Genomic DNA, 19,122 nt, shown 5'->3' on the forward strand with positions numbered 1-19,122 from the left:
TTTCCATGTTATCATTGCTCATTGTAAAAGTCATATCCAAAGAATAAGGCAAAGCCACTGATGAGTTGTCATAGTTGTTTATTTCCAGCTTGTGAAAATGTCCTTAGTTTGTTCACATTGCAAACAAATTTCAACTGTGCTATGCAAATAACAGAGGACAATCTTCTTTATAATTAATTTTATAGTTACATTGTGTATAGGGAATGTGCTGTCTGTGAGAAAAATAGTATCTCAACTACAGGTCTTAAACACTGAAAAGAGTTAACAGTTTATAATTTATTTTATTATATCAATTCATTGTATTTATATACAATCAATTGTATTTACATACAGTCTAGAAAGTTCACAGCTATCAGCAGTTCTAGTGCAGCTTAAAATAAAATGGAAATGTAAGAATCTCTATGGAGCTGTACATTTAGTGAAACATTTAGATAAAATATGTTCATGCTTTTGGCTGCACTTATGAAAGGATGTCTCTTAAATTCACCTCCATGCTTTACTTCTCAGAAAAATGACCTGGGCCACTCAACATGGGTTTCATTGTTGCTGAGGTTCATGCATGTTCTCCTTTTGCAACAATTTTATGACTCTGAATGTGTCCATTTGATATTGTGGCATTAGGCCATTCACAATCACTGTAAGTTTTCTCCTCTTCATCCATTATGTTTTTAAGTAATTCTACTTGAATCCCCAGGAACTTGAGTAGTTTTTGTTAGTCCCACAACCACTGCAGCCCAGGTCCCAACGTAGCAGCACAGCCTCTGCACCGAGATCACCTACCATGCCCATCTGCCTGCCCCCGTGGGTTTTAGGGCAGTTGGAGGAATTCCAGTTCTGTAAGTTTTCTTAATTTGTTTATAAGATTTCATAATTTATTGTTGGTTCCTTATGATTTTCTGTATATGAGATTATGAGATCGATGAGTAGATAGTTTTACCTTTTTCTTTCATATATGAATGAGTTAGTATATATTTTTCTTTTCTAATTGTTCTGGATGGAACTTTCAGTACAGTGTTGAATACAGTGATGAAAGTGAGTATCAGTGCCGCGTTCCTAATCTTAAAGCTTTGGTTCCCAACAATTCAGATGATTGTTATGTGTTTTGCATAAAGATGTTTTATCACATGAAAGCAATTCAAACCCCAGTTATTGGATGTTTTTTATTATTAAATATGTTGACTATATTTAAGTACTTTCTGTAACACTTGAGATAAATATGTAGTGTTTTCTCATCATTTAATTTATGTGGTATATTGAAAAGGGGTGGCTTTAGAATGTTGAAAAACCCTTGATTTCCTGAAAAAAGAACTTAATCATTCTGGTGTGTAATGCCTTCACTGTGTACCTAATTCCATGTACTACTATTTGTTTAAACATTATGATGTCTATAATTATCAGATTTATTAATATTTAGCTTTTTATCCCAGTGATATCACATGTTTAATTCAATATTGTATTGGAATTACAAAGAGGTATTGCTTGGTGTACTATTATAGGCATAGGAGTTAGAGGTTAGAGTCATAGAGGATATATTTAAATCGTTTGTTTGAAGGATGATGGGGTAACATTAAGGATAGGATAGAAGTTGGGGATTAGGGATAGGGATTCACAATTGCAGAGCAAATGTTAGTGTTAAATTTTGGGCTAGGGCTGGGGTTGGTTTAGGGGTTAGTGTTGTAGAATTAGGGTTAGGGTTAGAATTAGTATTAGGGTCAGAGGTCAAGGTTAGTGTTAGGTTTAGGGCTAGAGTTAGCTTCAGGGTTAGAGTTTAGCTTAGGTTTGCTTAGGTTAATTTGGGGGTCTGGTTATGCGTAGGTTTATGGTAAAAAAATAGTCTTACGCTTAGAGGTTAAGAGATAGGGTAGGTAGGGTTAGTTTCTGGGTTCAGGTCATGGCCAAGGTTATGGTTAGTGTTAAGAATTAGAGTTAAGGTGAGGGTGAGGGTGAGAGTAAGAGTGTTAGTGTGTTACTGTTAGGGTTAGGGCTTAGGTTTACGGTTAGGATAAGGATAAGAATTCGGTTTAGGGTTTGGGTTCTGGTTAAGGTTTCAGGTTAGTGTTAGTGGTAGGGTTAGTGTTTAGGCTTTAGGGTTAGTGTTCAGGGTTTAGGGTTAGATTTAGGGTTATTGTATAGCATTTAGGGTTAGGGTTATGGTTGCTTTAGGGTTAGGATAAGGGGTTAGTGGTAGTCTTAGTGCTAGAGTTGCATTAGGTATAGGGTTAGAGTTTAGGATTAGAGTTCAGGTTGTGTTTAGTGTTTTGGTTTATGCTTAGGGTTGGGTTTACACTTATGATTAGGTTAAATTCAGTTAGAATTAGAGGTTAGGGTTTATGTTTAGGCTCAGAGTCAGTGTTTAGTGTTAGGTTTATATTTAGGGTTGAGGGTTTGGATTATGATTAGTCTTAGGGGTTACATTTAGGTATAGGCTTAGGTTTATGGTTTAGTGTTAGCTCTGTTCTATGATTATGGTTAGTTTTTAGGATTAAGGAAGTATTTAGCTTTAGGATTAAGTTTATATTTAGCTTAGGCATAAGGTGTTAGAAGGTTATCATTAGGGTTAGTTTTTCATTGTTATGGTTACCTTCAAGGTTTAGTGTGGATGGTTAGGGTGTATGTTAGGTTGTCGTTAGGGTGTATGTTAGGGTGTTGAGATTTTTGTTACCATAGGACTTGCTTTTTTTTTAGTAGTATGGTTATAATTATGTTATGATTATGGTTAGGTTTATGTTTAGGTTTTTTGTTTGGCATTTTAGTTTTGGTTTGAGTTTGTGTACGGTTTATGGTTGGAATTGGGGTTGGAATAGAGAGAGGGTTAGGATTATTGTTAGTGATATGGGTTAGGGTTATCTTTAACTGTTAGGGTTATTGTCTGATGTTTAGGGTTTAGTGAATAGTTTTAATGGTTAGGATTAAGGTTCCACTTAGGGTTTGCATTAGGGATTAGGGCCAGGTCTAGTGTTTGCCTTTGGTTAGCATTAGGGTCAGGGACTGGGTTCGGCATTAATAGTTAAAATTTAGATCTAGGATGTATTTTTTTGGGCTAGTTGTTACGGTCTTTATTAGGGTTAATGTTTTATGGTTAGGGTTGATGGTCTGTTTGTGGTTTTTTTGGGGGTTACAGTTAGAGTCTGGGTCAGGGTTAGAGCTCGGGTTTGGCTTATTGTTACGGTTTTGTTAAGGGTTATGATTAGGTTTAGGGTTAGGGATTAGTGTTTAGTGTTTGGATTGGGTTAGTGATAGGGTTTTTTTTCAACATTTATAGTTACAGTTGGCATTGCAGTTGGGTAGGACAGGGTTTTAGGTTAAAGTTATGGTTAGCGTTTTAGCATTAGGTTTATAATTAAGGTGTAGATTTATGGTTGGGGTAGTTTTAGGGTTGGGGTAGGCTTAGGATTAGGGTTATTGTTTATGACTAGATTAGAGTTTATATGTTTGGGTTATGTTTAATGTTAGGGTTAGTGTTAAAGAGTTAGGGTTTGGATTATAATGTTAGTGTTAGGGTTAGGATTTGGTTTAGGGTTACTAGTAATGGCATTTTTAGTGTTTAGCATGAGTGTTAGCATTTTAGTGTTAGCTTTGGATTTACATTTGGGTTTTGGTTAAGGTTGGTTTAGGTCATGTTCAGTGTGAGTGTCATGCTCAGTTTCAGGTTATGGGTTAGAGTTTTTGGGTTACAATATATGGTCTGGATTTGTTTTGGGGTTAAGATTCAAGTTGGGGATAGGGTTGAGGTTGCAGTTTAGGTTGTTAGAGTTATGGGTAGTGTTAGTGTCGGGTTTTAAGGTAGGGGTAGAGTAAGGTTAGGATTAGGATTAGGGGTATAGAAGTTTGAATTAGGGTTATGTGTTAGTTTATGTGTTAGGTATTAGAATTATAATTTTAGGGTTAGGGTTTTAGTTTTAGGGTTAAGGTTAGAATTGGGTTTAGTTTAGTTAGGATTTTGGTTAAAATTAGGATTGGGGTAGGTTTAGAGTTAGGGATAGGTGTAAGAGTACATTTAGGTTTAGGGATATGGTTAGTTTATGGTTCAGGTTGGGGTTAAGGTTAGGATTAGAGTTAGGATTTTAGGGTTATTTTTAGGGTTTTATCATTAGTGTTAGCATTTAGGGTTTGGATTAGATGTATTTTTCTGTCTCACTCATGTTCACCAATGGACCAATTGTTACACTTTTTCTGTCCTCTGAAGTCCATGTGGACCCCAGACTTATTCAGATTTTGACATAACTTGTCTGTGATGGAGCTACCAACTGTGGGCCTCCTTTTCACTGAGACTTATACACTTATTGGGATTGCATGCCTGCAGATAGATAGGTCTCCTCTCAACTAAGGGCTGCAGAGACTTCTCAACAACCTTCCTGCAGATAGAAGTGACCCACTATGAATCTTTCTTCCACTAAGGGTTTCAGAGATGTTTTCCCAACCTGCCTGTCTACTGAAACTGGTCACTCTGGGTCTCCTATTTACTGAGTGCTGCACAGATGCAGGTATGGCCTCTTTGTAAAATGCAGTTGCCCACTTTATGTCTCCTGAGAGTGTATCTTCACTCAATAAAGCATCTATTTAAACTGCTTATTCTCCAGTTGCCCACATACATCATTATTTCTGGACATGGGAGAAGAACTCAGGACCCATTTAATGGCACAATTAAATGTATACTAATAAAAATGGAGATGAAATGCTCAAACCCATACTTGCCACATACATTGTTAGTTACCAGAATTTAAAAAAAAAAAAGAAAAAAAAGGAATAGAAGGGCTGCAACCCTTAGAGGAGCCCAGACCTAAACATATTTCAAGTCGGTGCTTGACACCATCACTGGGGCTCTGCAGTGTCTGGCATTTCTAAGCTTTCGAATGTCACCGCATTCCCCGGTGCCTGCAGAGGAAACAGCTTGTGGTATGCCTCATCCAGCCAGAGACTTGCAGGGAGTTGGCATCTGTCCTAGCGCTTGTACTAGCTCACCTTATCACAGCCAATTTGGCTAGCTGTGGGCAGTGGCTGGACTCAACATTCAAGCACCTCTCTTTTATCTGTGACTGGCTCGCCCATAACAGGAGTGAAATCTGAGCCCATAGTTTGAGCTGAGTGCAGCCTGAGAAGCTAAGTGGGTAAAATTAGCTCAGCAGCCCCAAGAGAAACTTGGGCAATGCTGTCACCATCCACGGAGATTTTTGGCTGGTGAAACAACAGCCTAGAGATCCTGTGACAAAAGTAAAATTGTCCACCGGTGGCCAGTAAATTACTCAGTCATGCCTATGTAATGGAGCCTCCATAAAAATCCAAGAGGACAAGAATCAGAGAGCTACCGGATAGCTAAACTTGTAGAGTTTCTAGAAAATTATGAGCATATAAAAGCAGACAATAACTTTAAATGTCAAAGATAATGTAAGTGTTTTTCTTTATTTTGAAAGAAGTTTCTGCATTTAATTGTGTGTTCAGAATTTTAACTTATTAAATAGAACACACTCTGTGAGTTAACCTAAAAACTACACATTGTAAACAAAAACTTAAATACTTCCACCTAAATATTTCGATGATTCACAAATACTACACAAGTTTTGTTTACAGAGATAGCGGTTTCTTCAAGTTAACTGGGTTAGAACTACACACTTATGAAATAAACCAAAAATCAATTGATAACATGAATTCTAACCATATGTTCAGTTTAGAATTTTGTGTCTCTGAGGTATTTGTGCCTTTGTAAAGTCAAAGGCACCGTCTCAGATGTTTCTGTGTCTCTATTTGGGGGAGGGGTGAAGAGAGTGTCTCATACCCCGTTAGACTTCATTCTATGACATAAATATCAGAAAAACAAATATTCTTACAGACTTTTCTGTCATCCAAATCTAATAAAAGAGAAGTCTGGTCTTTTATATAGTAGTAACCATAAATAAAAATTACAGCTTGAAAGAACAGTCTAGTGCTCACCACTCTGCTTTTATATTAGGGCTTATATGTGCATAAAACAATGACACTTGGGCAAAGAAGCTGTTTCATTATTTATTTTAAAGCTACAGTGCTTAAAATGCCTTGATAATATAAATAAATAGCTTGCACATTTCCAGTTCTCATTTCAAACCTTAGCTATTGGTAATATTGTTTTGGACTATGAAGATGAATTAGGGCATCTTGCAGCTAATGATGTATTCTGCTGTCATCCACAGCGGCCATATTGAGAGGATTGTCAATTTGTTTCTTTACTTCTTTATTTAGTGAGTTATTCTCTGTTGATCTAGTTGATAGCAGTATCTGGTAAAGTCATCCTCTTTCCTCACCACAATCTCTGTAAATCTGCTGGCACTTTCTGTTAGCCTTATGGTGAAATACATCTTTTTGATAAAAGGCTGGTCATTTTCATCACCAGTAATCTTTCTTTGCCCACTTGTCACTCCTGGAACAGATGCATGCATGTTTTTTCTTCCATTGACTGTTAATGGATCCATTAATAACCAATGTACCTTCTTTATTACCTGAGTCTGTGTCCATGGAAGTAGCAATTGAGGCAGACATCTGAGACATTAGTGGGTGTATCTGGGGCCACTTCTTTCTTCCATCCTGTTTTGCACATGGATCTGATAAAGCTCTAAGGGGCTTCTCTGATGCCACATTGAGCACCAATGTGTCCTGCTAATTTGGTGCAACAGGGTCCAGTTTCTCAGGTTCCTGAAAGCCACTCACTGTGTTCTTGCTGTTAACAGCCTCGGAGTTGCAAACGTCTTGATAATTGAACTTACTAGCTCCATATTTTTGTGTTGCAGAGAGGTGAAGCTGCATATTCCTAAAGTTCTGGCTGGCAGCAAATGACTGGCTGTTTTTGGACTCGTGGTGTTTGCCTGTCATTAGCTTTTTAGGAGAGTTCTTAGAAAAGTTGATGTTGGTAGATCTGGAAGTTCCTTTTCTGACATTGTTTGAAAAAGTTCTACCTGTTCTGGTGAGTATGCTTTTTTTCTGTTTTTTAATCTGTCATCTCTTACAGTCATAAATGCATTTTTCGCAGTTCACAAGGTGCTGCTCTGGTTCCCAAGTGTTAGTCTTTTAACTGAACCAAATATTCTGTCTTCCCTTTTGTGTCTTGTCTTTTATCAATAGTAGTTCAAACCTCAAACTCCTGTGTAGCCATGAAGAAGGAGACAGGATTGAGGCAGCTGCTGTGTCAACTTTGTTTCACCCGGGAGGCGGAGCTTGCAGTGAGCTGAGATGGTGGCACTGCAGTCCAGCCTCAGCCTGGGCAACAGAGCAAAACTCATCTCAAAAAACAACAACAACAACAACAACAACAACAAAACTTTGTGTGTGTGTGTGTGTGTGTGTTTGTGTGTGTGCCACCACAAATCCAAATACCTTGAGATACTCTATAAAGCACTTCTTAAAGGGTTGTCTAAAAAAGACCCCAGCTTGTATCTAGGAATGTTGTAATTTCTCCCTCATGTTTGATGGACTTTATTGGACATAAGATTTGTGTTTGAAAATCTTTTCTTACATCACTTAGAATATATTAGTCTACTGCTTTCTGGTCTCTGAATTTTTAGTATAGAAATCTGCTGATTATTCATGAGGGTCCTTTGTACATGACTAGTCACTTCTCTTGCTGCTTTCAAGATTCTCTTTGTCTTTGTTTTAGACACTTTAATTATCATGTAAGTTTCAATGTGTTTGTTTGATTTTCTCTTACTTAGAATTTTTTGAGCTTCTGGGTGTTTATTTATTTCCTCAAATTTGTTATATTGTTGACCACTGTACTTTTAATCTGCCTGTTTCTTTGTCTCTTCTCTTTGAACTTTCAGAATGCGTAAGTAGGTCTTCTTGATGGTGTCCCACTGGATCTAGGCTGTGTTCACGTTTCTTTATTTATTTTTCTCTTTCTGACTTAATAATTTCAACTGTCCTTTTTCCAGGTTTGCCAACATTTTGTTCTTCTGTCTCCCCAAGTCTCCTTTTAAATGTATATAGAAAATTTCTTTGTCATTTGTTTTCGTTTTCAGGTCCAGAATTTTTTCTTAGTTTTAAAAATAAGCTTACTCTCTCTTTATTAACATTTTTTCTTATGAATTTCTTTGCTTTGGAAGGTCGAGGCAGGAGAATACTTTTGTTTATTCTACTAACTTCCTAAGGACATTAATTTTTAACATTATTTTTTAGTTAGCCTGCCATTTGGGCTTTCTAGGAGAACCTTCTGTTAGTGATTTTTTTTTCCTTAGGATGATCCATACTTTCTTAGTTCACTTTTTGCTTTGTGATTTTGTTGGTGTTGAAAAGAGGCATTCAAATTTTAAAATGCTGAAACTTTGAAAATCAGATTCTCTCCCTCTCTGATTTACTAGGGTTTTGTTTATTTCTCATGTCGGTTGTTTCTGTCCTGCAGTCAGTCTTACTGAGCTTATTCTTCGGTCTTTTTCGAGCCTGCACCATTTAGGGGCACATGTAGTTAACAACAAATTTTATTCTAAATTTTCATGTACATATGTTTTCTTTTTAATGTTTTTGTCCATAATTGGGCTCTTAAGAGAAAAAAAACAAACAAAGAAAAAGAAAAATTAGAAAAAAAATTAGAAAAAAATGCTCTGATTCTTTAAATCTTCTGAAAGTTACTTGAGCAAGAGGAGGAAACATCTGCAGAAGTTTTGGGGAATGAAATCATGACTCTTTCCCTCTGTCAGGACTGCCATGATCAGAAGCAGCAGTTGGTGCCCAAGTCCTCCTGAGATTTGGAGGACTGGGTTCCTTTGTTTATCTTGGCTTTTGCCAGGTCCTCCAGAAATATTTGCAGGATAGCACACCACTGCAGTCATTGATGAAAAATAAATAGCTGCTGGTGATCTATGCTATAAAATTGATCAAATTTAATTGTTGTTTACTGTACAAATCTTCTTTTGGAAACTGTATGCCTTCATATAGACTCTGGAGTTCCAAAATAACTGCATTATACCAATTGTGCCACTTGAAAAAACAGACATGTAATGCTCTATAGTCCAGTCATGCCTTCCCCAGAACCTGTGTCATTTTACTTTCAGCGTCTGTGTCTTTGCACCTAAAGTAATACTTGCATAGGAATCATGTAAGTAAATCCTTCTTTAAACGTGCTTTTTTTTTTTTTTTGCCATTCTTTGCCTTTTTTATGCCAGAGCTCATATTTAAAGTTATTACAAGTAAAAAAAATACATACTCTAACATTTACTTACTTGTTTTCCAGGTTTTCTGTATCATATTTGATCCTCAATTCCTCCATTGCTTATTTCAAAAAATACGGTTATTTTTAAATTTATTTTTTTCAGTATTCTTATAATTAGTGATATTTGGGACTTCATGTAATGTTCTACACATAAAATCGCCTACTTTGAAGAATATTAACTCAATTGAATTATCTAAAATTTAATTTTAATGATATAAAAATTTGCTGCTCTTGTACTTCTCTGTCCTTCTCAATTTATATTATTGTTTCTGATTATATCTGCATGCATTTAGTGCCTGTTAAGATAGATTTGTACTTTTTAATGTAATACCTGCCTAGCAGAAGTATAATAGTAACAGTTAACTTTTCCAATGTGGTAATAGGAATACTATTTTCCTTACAGAAGGGTTAGTCACACATTCCTTTATCTTTTATCTAGGCATTTCTTGCTTGCATATTATTTTGCCAGTTATGTATTTTCTTCATATCTCCAAAGTGTTTTCTTTGGAAACGTTGTTGAAAGTTATTAAAAGTTATTGAAGCTTAGCATGCATTCCATTAGTATTTTGACTAAGAATAATATGAAACTATCATAAAAAACAGAATCTGTATTAATTGATTGTCTATTGCATGAGATAACTGTATTCTTTACTCTCAACAACATAAAGGTTTGTGAACAATTCTTAGCTTTTCAACCAAGAGTGAGTTCTTAGTTAGGCAAAATAGAAATAAATGTGTTTTATCCATTTGTCATTTTTCTCCTAGGAATACTAGAAAAAACACAGTAAATTAGCATATAAAGGCTTCCTTACTCCTCCCTGAATCAGGAATCTGGGCCTCAAATTAGAAATATAAATTTCAGTTTAGAAGGCTTCATCTGTGCCAGGGAGGCAGTATGGCAATCCAAAAACAAATTATAATTTTAAAATTGTCTCCCTTGATTGTTTGGTTGATAGCAACTATTGGTTTCCAAGATCCAGACACTTTTTTTTACTGGTTTGATATTTCTTTGAATGATTTGAAGCTGTCTTCCCTGGAGTTTTGCTTTCATTTCTATCTGTAAAGCACTGATTGTTTTCTAATCTCAGAGTTTATTTTTATTTAGAAGATCTATATTTTGTTTAATAAAAATGTTATTTAAAATAGTTAAATTGAATATTACACTTCTAATTTGAGTTCCTAGATATTATGTTTTTGTTTTAGTGGTTACGGTATAAAGTTTTTGTTTGCATTTCATTAATTGAGTTTATCATTTCCATATACAATGCATGAGGCAAGATTCTCTATTATACAGTACATTTTGGTTTTATGTAAAACAAGTATACAATAATTTATTTTGAAACTGACTTGCAAGTGCATGTCTAAATAAAATAATAAGAGAATAATCATGTAAGTATGCAGCAAGATCGATAAGCATGATGATTTCTAGCAGAGGCCTGCTTAGATTGTTTGCAAAACAGCAAGGTCACTGTATTTGGAGCAGACTGCGGAAGGGGAATTATTGTAGATGGTAAGCCCATAGAGATAACAGACAGTCCAGGGTGATTATCCAGGGTTTCTATAGGTCAGTAGATTTAACTTGAGTATTACGTTATGCCTGCTTGATGACTAGAAGTGGAATTGGTAAGGTTGTTACTAGCGTCTGGTGCCGAAAGGCTAGAAATGCGGCTAAATATCTTAAAATCTAGAGTCTTAGACATCTTTGAGATATTAACAGTGTGGCAACATCTCTCCAGAAAATTGTTTTAAAAAAAAAAAAAAGCACACTTTCAGACACTTTGATTTTATATTCTCAAGACTTCTTAACTCAATCTTTGCTTTCAGTAAATCAGAAGGATTTTAGGAAGCTTTTGTAAAGTTCAGTTGATTCAAGTTAGGGTAAGTGTTAGTAAAGTGAAGCCAGTTCAGTTTATCAATGGTTAGAAACTAAACCATATATTTCCTTTTCTCCCCTTTTCTTTGCCATTACTTTATAAATATTTCCATAAAATGCTAATACAGCAAAATAAAACCCTAGGCCACATCTATTTTGTGGTACCAAGGGAGAAAACTCAAACAGCGGCTTTTTAGGATAGAACTAATCTTGACTACAGCTGGAAGACATACATAATGTACATGCACACATGTGCACTGGCACACTCCTATCCATACACATTGTGCATATTTGTCATAAGACAAATATTAAATGTGTCTTATGACATGAAAGTTGCTAAGATATTACACTAAGCAAGCCAAATGAAAACTAATATTTCAAAGATTATTGCCAATGTTAGAGAAACTTTGCTTTTGCTAAAGTTGTTGAGGAGACTTAATGCTCAAGTATCTTCTACTGTTTAAAAAATTACTGATAGATCATTACATAGTGGGCATCTTTGATCACAATGACTTATGCTCTGCCTTGTTGTAAAATAATCCAAAATAAATACTTTCTGAAAAATTTATATTAGAAAATAAGAGAAAATAAAACAAATGAATGAGAAAATTGCTGTAATATAAAAAAGTGGAATATGAAAAAATATATATTAAGATAAATACAAAAAGGAGATTCATTCATACAATGTAAAATCTTTTACATTTGAATAAAAATTTGTTTCAGAACCTTAGCAGCTAGCAGCAACATGGTAGTTAACCACATTTATAATGCTATATAAATAATATGGAGGATATAATATATGAGGAGTTTATTAATATTAACTCTTATATGATCACAATAGGCTATCTGCAAGCTGAGGAGCAAGAAGAGCCAGTTTGAGTCCCAAAACTGAAGAACTTGAATCTCAGTGTAAAAGGAGAGGAAGCATCCAGCATGGGAGAATGATGTAGGCTTGGAGCTAGGCTCCTGTCTGCTTTTCACGTTTTTCTGTCTGCTTCTATTTATAAGGTGATTAGATTGTTCCCACTAGATTAAGGTGGATCTGGCTTCTTTAGCCCACTTACTGAAATGTTAATTTTTGGGGGGTGGAAACACCCAATAGACACAATCAAGATTAATATTCTATATCCCCCAATCCAATGAAGTCAACACTCAGTATTAATCATCATAACTCCTGTTCTTGTCAAATTGAACCCATACACATCTCCTAAGAGCATACATAATCTTCAAATAAAGACAATAATGAGGTCATAATTACAACTAACATGATACAACTATCCTTTGCATAACCAAGAACATGCCAGTCCCTAATCCAAATACTATTAAGTAAAGTTAAGAACACTCAAATACGGGCCGGGCGCAGTGGCTCAAGCCTGTAATTCCAACACTTTGGGAGGCCGAGATGGGCAGATCACGAGGTCAGGAGATTGAGACCATCCTGGCTAACATGGTGAAACCCCGTCTCTACTAAAAAAAATGCAAAAAAACTAGCCAGGCAAGGTGGCGGTCGCCTGTAGTCCCAGCTACTCGGGAGGCTGAGGCAGGAGAATGGCGTGAACCCGGGAGGCAGAGCTTGCAGTGAGCTGAGATCCGGCCACTGCACTCCAGCCTGGGTGACAGAGCGAGACTCTGTCTCAAAAAAAAGAAAAAAAAAAAAGAAAACACTCAAATACTAACACGAAGTCAAAAAATCTTGTATCATGTGATAAAGAAAAAAAAATAAAGATATTTGTACATGTGTACACATACACAAACTTTTTTTTTTTTAAAGCAGAGTCTTGCATTGTAACTGAGGCTGGAGTGCAGTGGCCCGGCGATCTCCGCTGACTGCAAACTCCATCTCCTGAGCTCACACCATTCTCCCGCCTTAGCCGCCCAAGTAGCTGGGACTAAAGGCGCCTGCCGCAACAACCGGCTAATTTTGTTTTTGTATTTTTAGTAGGAATGGGGTTTCACCTTGTTTGTCAGGAGGGTCTCAATCTCCTGACCTCGTGATCCGCCTGCCTTCGCCTGGCAAAGTGCTGGGATTACAGGCGTGAGCCACTGCACCCAGCCAAACATTTTTTAACAAAAGGAAGAACTATTTAGGACATTTAAAGTCCTCATTTCTGCCACTGGTCAGGTTTTCATAGCTGGTATTGATGACTACTTTATTCTACCAATTTTCTATACTTATTTTACCTTCAGCAAGCACCTTAGCAGGTGTTGTTTGTTCTTTTTCTTTTCCTTTTTTCCTGGTGGAGTGACTCAAACCTTAATTCCCGAAGAGTCTGGACCATTTGTATTCCCACCAGGATTAGGCTGCTCTAGTTATACACCTACCTTCATCACAGGACATGTTAGTATTAACAGGCACCCTGATAGATTTCCTGTTTTACATCCTTACTGTTTGTTACCTCCATTGTGGAGATGTAGACTGATTTCATCTGATAGTTCAGGTCAATCACCATAGCAAAAAATGCAACGCCTTTCTTAGCCCAATGACTGAAACATAGGAGAAGCCCAAAGTGCTAAGGGGGGAAATCTTAACTTCCAATTTAATGGAATCCTTTGATGAATCCCATTCAGGATGTTTGGAAACATGGTAAGACCAGTGAATTCTATAATCAGTAGCCCACTGCCACACTTCTTTAGCCATCAAGTGAGTGCCTTGGTCAGAGGCAATGCTGTGTGGAATAACATGATGGCAGATAGGGCATTTTATTAGTTCACCGATGGTAGTCTTGACAGAAGCATTGCATGCAGGATAGGCAAACCCATATCCAGAGTAAATGTATATTTCTTTGAGGACTAACCTCTTTCCTTTTCATAATGGAAGAGGTCAAATATAATCAATCTGCCATCAGGTAGCTGGCTGATTACCCCCCAAAAATGGTGCTATATTGAGAGCTCAGTGTTGGTCTCTGCTGCTGGCAAATTGGGAATTCATCAGTGGTCATAGCCAGGTCACACTTGGTAAGGAAAAGTCCATTTTGCTGAGCCCATGCATAACCTCCATCCCTGCCATCATACACACTTTGTTTATGGGCCCATCGGGTGATGACAGGGTTGACTCAGGACAGAGACTAAGTAGTATCCACAGAACAAGTCATTCTATTCTTTTGGTTAGTACATTTCTTCTCTGCTGAAGTAACCTGTTGGCAAGCACTGACATGAAACATAAATATCTTCACGGTTCTTGACCACTCAGAGAGGCCCATCCACATACCTTTTCCCCAAATTCTTTTGTCACCAATGTTCTAATAGTGGTTCTTCCAAGTCCATGATCATCCAGCCAAAACATTGGCTACAGCCCATGAATCCATATATAATCACACAACTGGCCATTTCTGTTTGAAGTTCTGCCCACAGGGAAGATTTCCTTTTACTGCTGTCTTTCAGGCATGTCCTAAAAAGGAGCTATAGTGCCAGAGTTGTCTATTTTTGGGTGGTAGCTGCATATTGTGCAGAACCAATTCGAATATGGCCATAGTCTTCTCTTATTTTGTCAACTGATCATAGGGAACTTCTCATGAGACCATCATGGCAAGTTGAAGGAGAAAACACAGGGGGGCAGGAGTGGAGACTATGGACTTTTGAGCCACTTCCTCACATAACTTACTTGTCCTTTCAGGACCTGCTAGAGCATGGTCACACATACGCCACTTCCATTTGATGGTGAAAAGCTGCTGTGCACAACCCACTTTGTGGCTAGATGGTTAAGAAATGAAGCAGTTCATGATAGGCAGTTTAGTTCATATGGTGACTTGATGACCCATAGTCAAACATTTAATTTCTACCAAAGCCCAATAACAGGCCAAGAGCTGTCTCTCAAAAGGAGAGCAGTTATTTGCAGAAGATGGCAGTGTTTTCTTCAAAATACTAGAGACCAATGCTGGGATTCACCTGTGGGAGCCTGGCAAGGTCTCCAAACAGCAACCTTATCTACCAATGATGCCTCAAGCACCATTATATATGCTGGGACATATGACCCAAGAGGCAGAGAAGTTGCATCCTGGAACTGCTGCAGAACTTCCTCCTGTTTTGGATACCACTCAAAACTGGCAGGCTTTCAGGTCACTCAACAAAAAATGGGCCAGAGTAACACAATCAAATGAGAAATGCATTGCCTCCAATGTCCAAATAGGCCCCCTAGACATTTTTCCTCTTTCTTGGTTGTAGGAGGCACTTAATGCAGCAACTTGTTGTTTACCTTAGAAGCCATAGAAATTTTACTGAGGTAAAATGTCCCTGAATTTTAGAGAGATTTATTTCCCATCCTCTGGTACAAAAATATCTCATAAACAAGTCCAGTGTGTTTGCTATTTCTTGCTCACTGTATCAAATCTACATAATATCATCAATATGCTATCTTGTAGAAGCCAAAAGCAATCAAGGGCTCTCTAAATAAGATTACAACACAAAGACAGAGAGTTGATACCCCTGTGATAGGACAGTAAAGACATATTACTGGCCTTGCCAGCTGAAGGCAAATTGCTTCTGGTGAGCCTTATGGAAAGGAATGAAGAAAAGTACAGTAAAGATTAATTGACAAAGGTCGTGAGTAAACACCACTAGAGAGTAATTGACATTGCTGACTTCCTGAGCAGAAAACAATTAAACACTTGCAGTAGATCAAAGGTTAGTCTTAGGACCACATGAGTAAAGAAGCTAGTTAGATAAACTACCTTCCTTTGTACCCACTTTAAGCTATTTAATCAAGGTAAGGGTTTGGTTGCCTTCAACCATAACCTTGTCCTGAGACTTTTACAAATACCTTCAGACTTTCCAAGAAGGTTTATAATTTTCCCAACCATCATGACTGAGCCCCTACAAAGTTCTGCTGGGCTCCTACAGGTAAAAGTGAGACTGTGACCCCTGAAGAGGTGTGGTACACACAAAAAGAACTGTTTGAGTTTTCTAATGTATATAAAAAGTAGTCTGGAGAACAAGCATGGGAATAGATAGCATAGGTATGAGAAAACAGTGGAAAAAACAGAATTGTATCGGGTTAAATTTATTCATCAGGGCTCAATAAGTAGGCTCTCTGAATTTAAAGTTGCAGCTCAGGGAGTTTAAAACAATTTTAATAATTTATTTGCTTGATTAGCTGAAATAGAAATAAAAAGATGGCCCACTGTGAGTGGGCTATAAATGTCTGCTCTTTAGTGGTTTAATGTAAAGGAAGAGATCCAAAGGCCTAGGGATATTTGGATGGTGGTATGGATTTGTCACTTTAGACATACTCATCCCAGTTTGGAGGGTTCAAAACATATACCCTTGATCAATGCCTTGTGAAAGTCTTGCTGGCTGGTTGGAGCTGTGGTTGCAACTGTTTAGTGCATTCTGTGTGGATTTTGTAAGTGATCCAGATGCTTAGTTTTACCGGCAAAGAAGAATATCTGTGTGTCAGTGTGTTTTACTCATCTGTCATTGAGTCAGGGTCTGCAGGACAGACTCCCACAGTCAGTGCCTCAAAGTGGAGAAGACGGCAAAGGAGGTGCCATAGATCCCCTCAAAACAGGTTTAAGAAGACTGTGTGGTCAAGTCACTAAAACAGGAAGTCATTGGTGCCCACTTGAGATTTCCAAGTTCTTGGGGGATTGGTCAGGCTGAGGTTTCATCATGGGACAACAGTTACCAGCTCAACAGAAACAGTATATAAAAGTGTTGAAATAGTTGCTTAATGCTAGCAGAGCACCAGCTTCATGGGCTCAATTAAGGGAACTAATGCAAACTGCTGTCTTACATAATCCTTGGTTCCCAGAAGAAAGAATGATAGTGTTAGAACTCTGGCAACAGGTGGGGAGAAATTTTATACAGCATGATGCACAAGGGCAATGGGTCCCAGTATCATCTTTAAGCCCTAGTAAGGATAACTTTAGTCCCATTATACACAGAAGAGCCTAAAAAGGGGAAGGAGGAGAAAACTTCACCTGTCTCCTCCGGTAAATCAAGTGGCCAGACAAAATATAACAGGTGATATGCTCCACAGGAAGGGTCTTCATGCCAATGTACAATAAGAACTAAATTTTGATCCCCAGACTTATGCTAATGTCTCTCTTTGTGCTCCCAGGGTTTGGGACCAAATTCCCAAAAGGGGAATTCAGCAGGGATCTTTTGTAAATGTTTGACAAGGGCCTCAGAAGCCATTTGTTGAGTTTATCAACCAGTTAACCCAGGCAATTATGAGACAAATTAGTCATGTCCAGGCAACTGATATCATTGCAATTGGTTTTTGAAAATGCTAATGTGGATTGCCAGCAGGAAATGCTGGGAATCAAAGGAGAGGCCACCACTGTTGGGGAGCTAATACGAGCATTTCAGCTGGTAGGAAGTGAGATACACAAAGCCAAAACATTGGCTATGGCATTAAGGCCTCCTAAAGTGAAAAGGAAGAGAGACCAAAATTGTGTTGTATGTGGAGAGCCAGGTCATATGAGGGAATGCCCCCATAATAGAGATCAAGGTAACTAAGGGAGAGAATCCCCTTCTATATGTCCCTGATGCAGGAAGGGGAAGCATTGGGCAGAATACTGCATGTCTAAATTTGATAAAAACGTCAACCCCGTAAGAAACCAGTAGGAAACTTCATGAGGGACTGTCTCCAGGCCCCACTCCCAACTGGGACAATGTCAGCAGCTTTCCTTGATCAAATGGGAAGCCCATAGTCCTCTCTCTCAGAGCAGCCACCACTGGAGTACAGAACTAGACTTACTCTGCCCCAATTAATTATTTCTAAAAGAAAGAGAAGACCCAGATCTGGGGCCTGGTGCCTCCTAGAACAGTGGGATTAGTCCTGCGGTGGTCTAGCCTACCCATGGGCTAATGGGAAGGCACTTTCCTCCCTGGGGAGCCAGGAACGCTTCCCACTGGTGCATTTCTTCTTCTCCTTCTCCTTCTCCTTCTCCTTTCTTCTTCTTCTTCTTCTTCTGCCACAGGAGCCACTATATGTCCTCCTTATAACCTCACCTTCCCCTCAGGGTCTTTCTGTCTGTTTTGGAGTACCCCTAGTGGGCCCAAGACACACCCTGGTATCGACCATGGATGCCAGGGTCCCCGTGGTCCAGCGCACAGACTGATGGGAAGGCACTTTCCTCCCTGGTGGACCCAGGAACGCATCTCAGTGGCATGACTTTCTTTCTTTTTTTTTTTCTGCCACTGGTGCCCCACCTCCCTTCCCCCACAGTTTACTTTTCTGTCAGGGGCCTTTTGCCCACTTTGGGTTACCTCTAGTCAACCCAAGACGCACACTGTATTTGAACCAGGGACACCAGAGTCCCCGTGGCACAGCGCAGGGGCTGATTGTAAGGCACTTTCATAGGTGAGGGACACAGGCCCTGCTTCTCTACAGCACCTTTCATTTTCTCTCCCTCAGTTGTCTCTTCTCCCTACACCTTACCTTCCACTCAGGGGCCTTCTGCCAGGTTCGTGGTACCCTTTGTGGGCACGATAATCACCCAGGGTCCGAACCAGGGACATAAACCTCTCCGGGCAGCAGGGCAGGGGCTGATGGGAAGGCACATTTGTCTGGGGATGACCCAGGAACGCTTCTGAGTAGTGCGATTTTTATCTTACCTGCCACAAGTGCCCCAACTCCAATCCCTCAAACCTTACATTCCCCTCAGGGGTCTTATGCCCTCTTCGTCTTACCACTACCGGGTCCCAGACGCACCCTGGTCTGGAAACAAGGAGGCCACGTCCCTGGGACACAGCGCAGGGGCTGATGGGAAGGCAGTTTCGTCCCTGGGGGACGCAGGAATACGTCTCACCTCTGTGTGTGTGTGTGTGTGTGTGTGTGTGTGTGTGTTTTCCAACACAGGTGCCCCACATCCCCTCCCTCAAATCTTACCTTCCCCTCAGGGGCCTTCTGTCTGCTTGGGGTACCAGTAGTGGGCCCAAGACACGTCCCTGGGGCCTAGAGCAGGGCCTTATGCCAAAGTACTGTTTTCCCTGTGGGACCCAGGAATGCTTCTCAGCGGTGCCTTGATTTTTTCTTGTTGGGTGCCACCAGTGCCTGGCTCCCCCTCCCTTGAAAGTTACCATCCCCTCAGGTGCCTTCTGCCTGCTTAGGGTACCCCAAATCAGTCCGAGACGCACC

Source organism: Macaca thibetana, chromosome Y (genome assembly GCF_024542745.1).
Source record: "Macaca thibetana thibetana isolate TM-01 chromosome Y, ASM2454274v1, whole genome shotgun sequence".
NCBI classification, from domain to species: Eukaryota; Metazoa; Chordata; class Mammalia; order Primates; family Cercopithecidae; genus Macaca; species Macaca thibetana.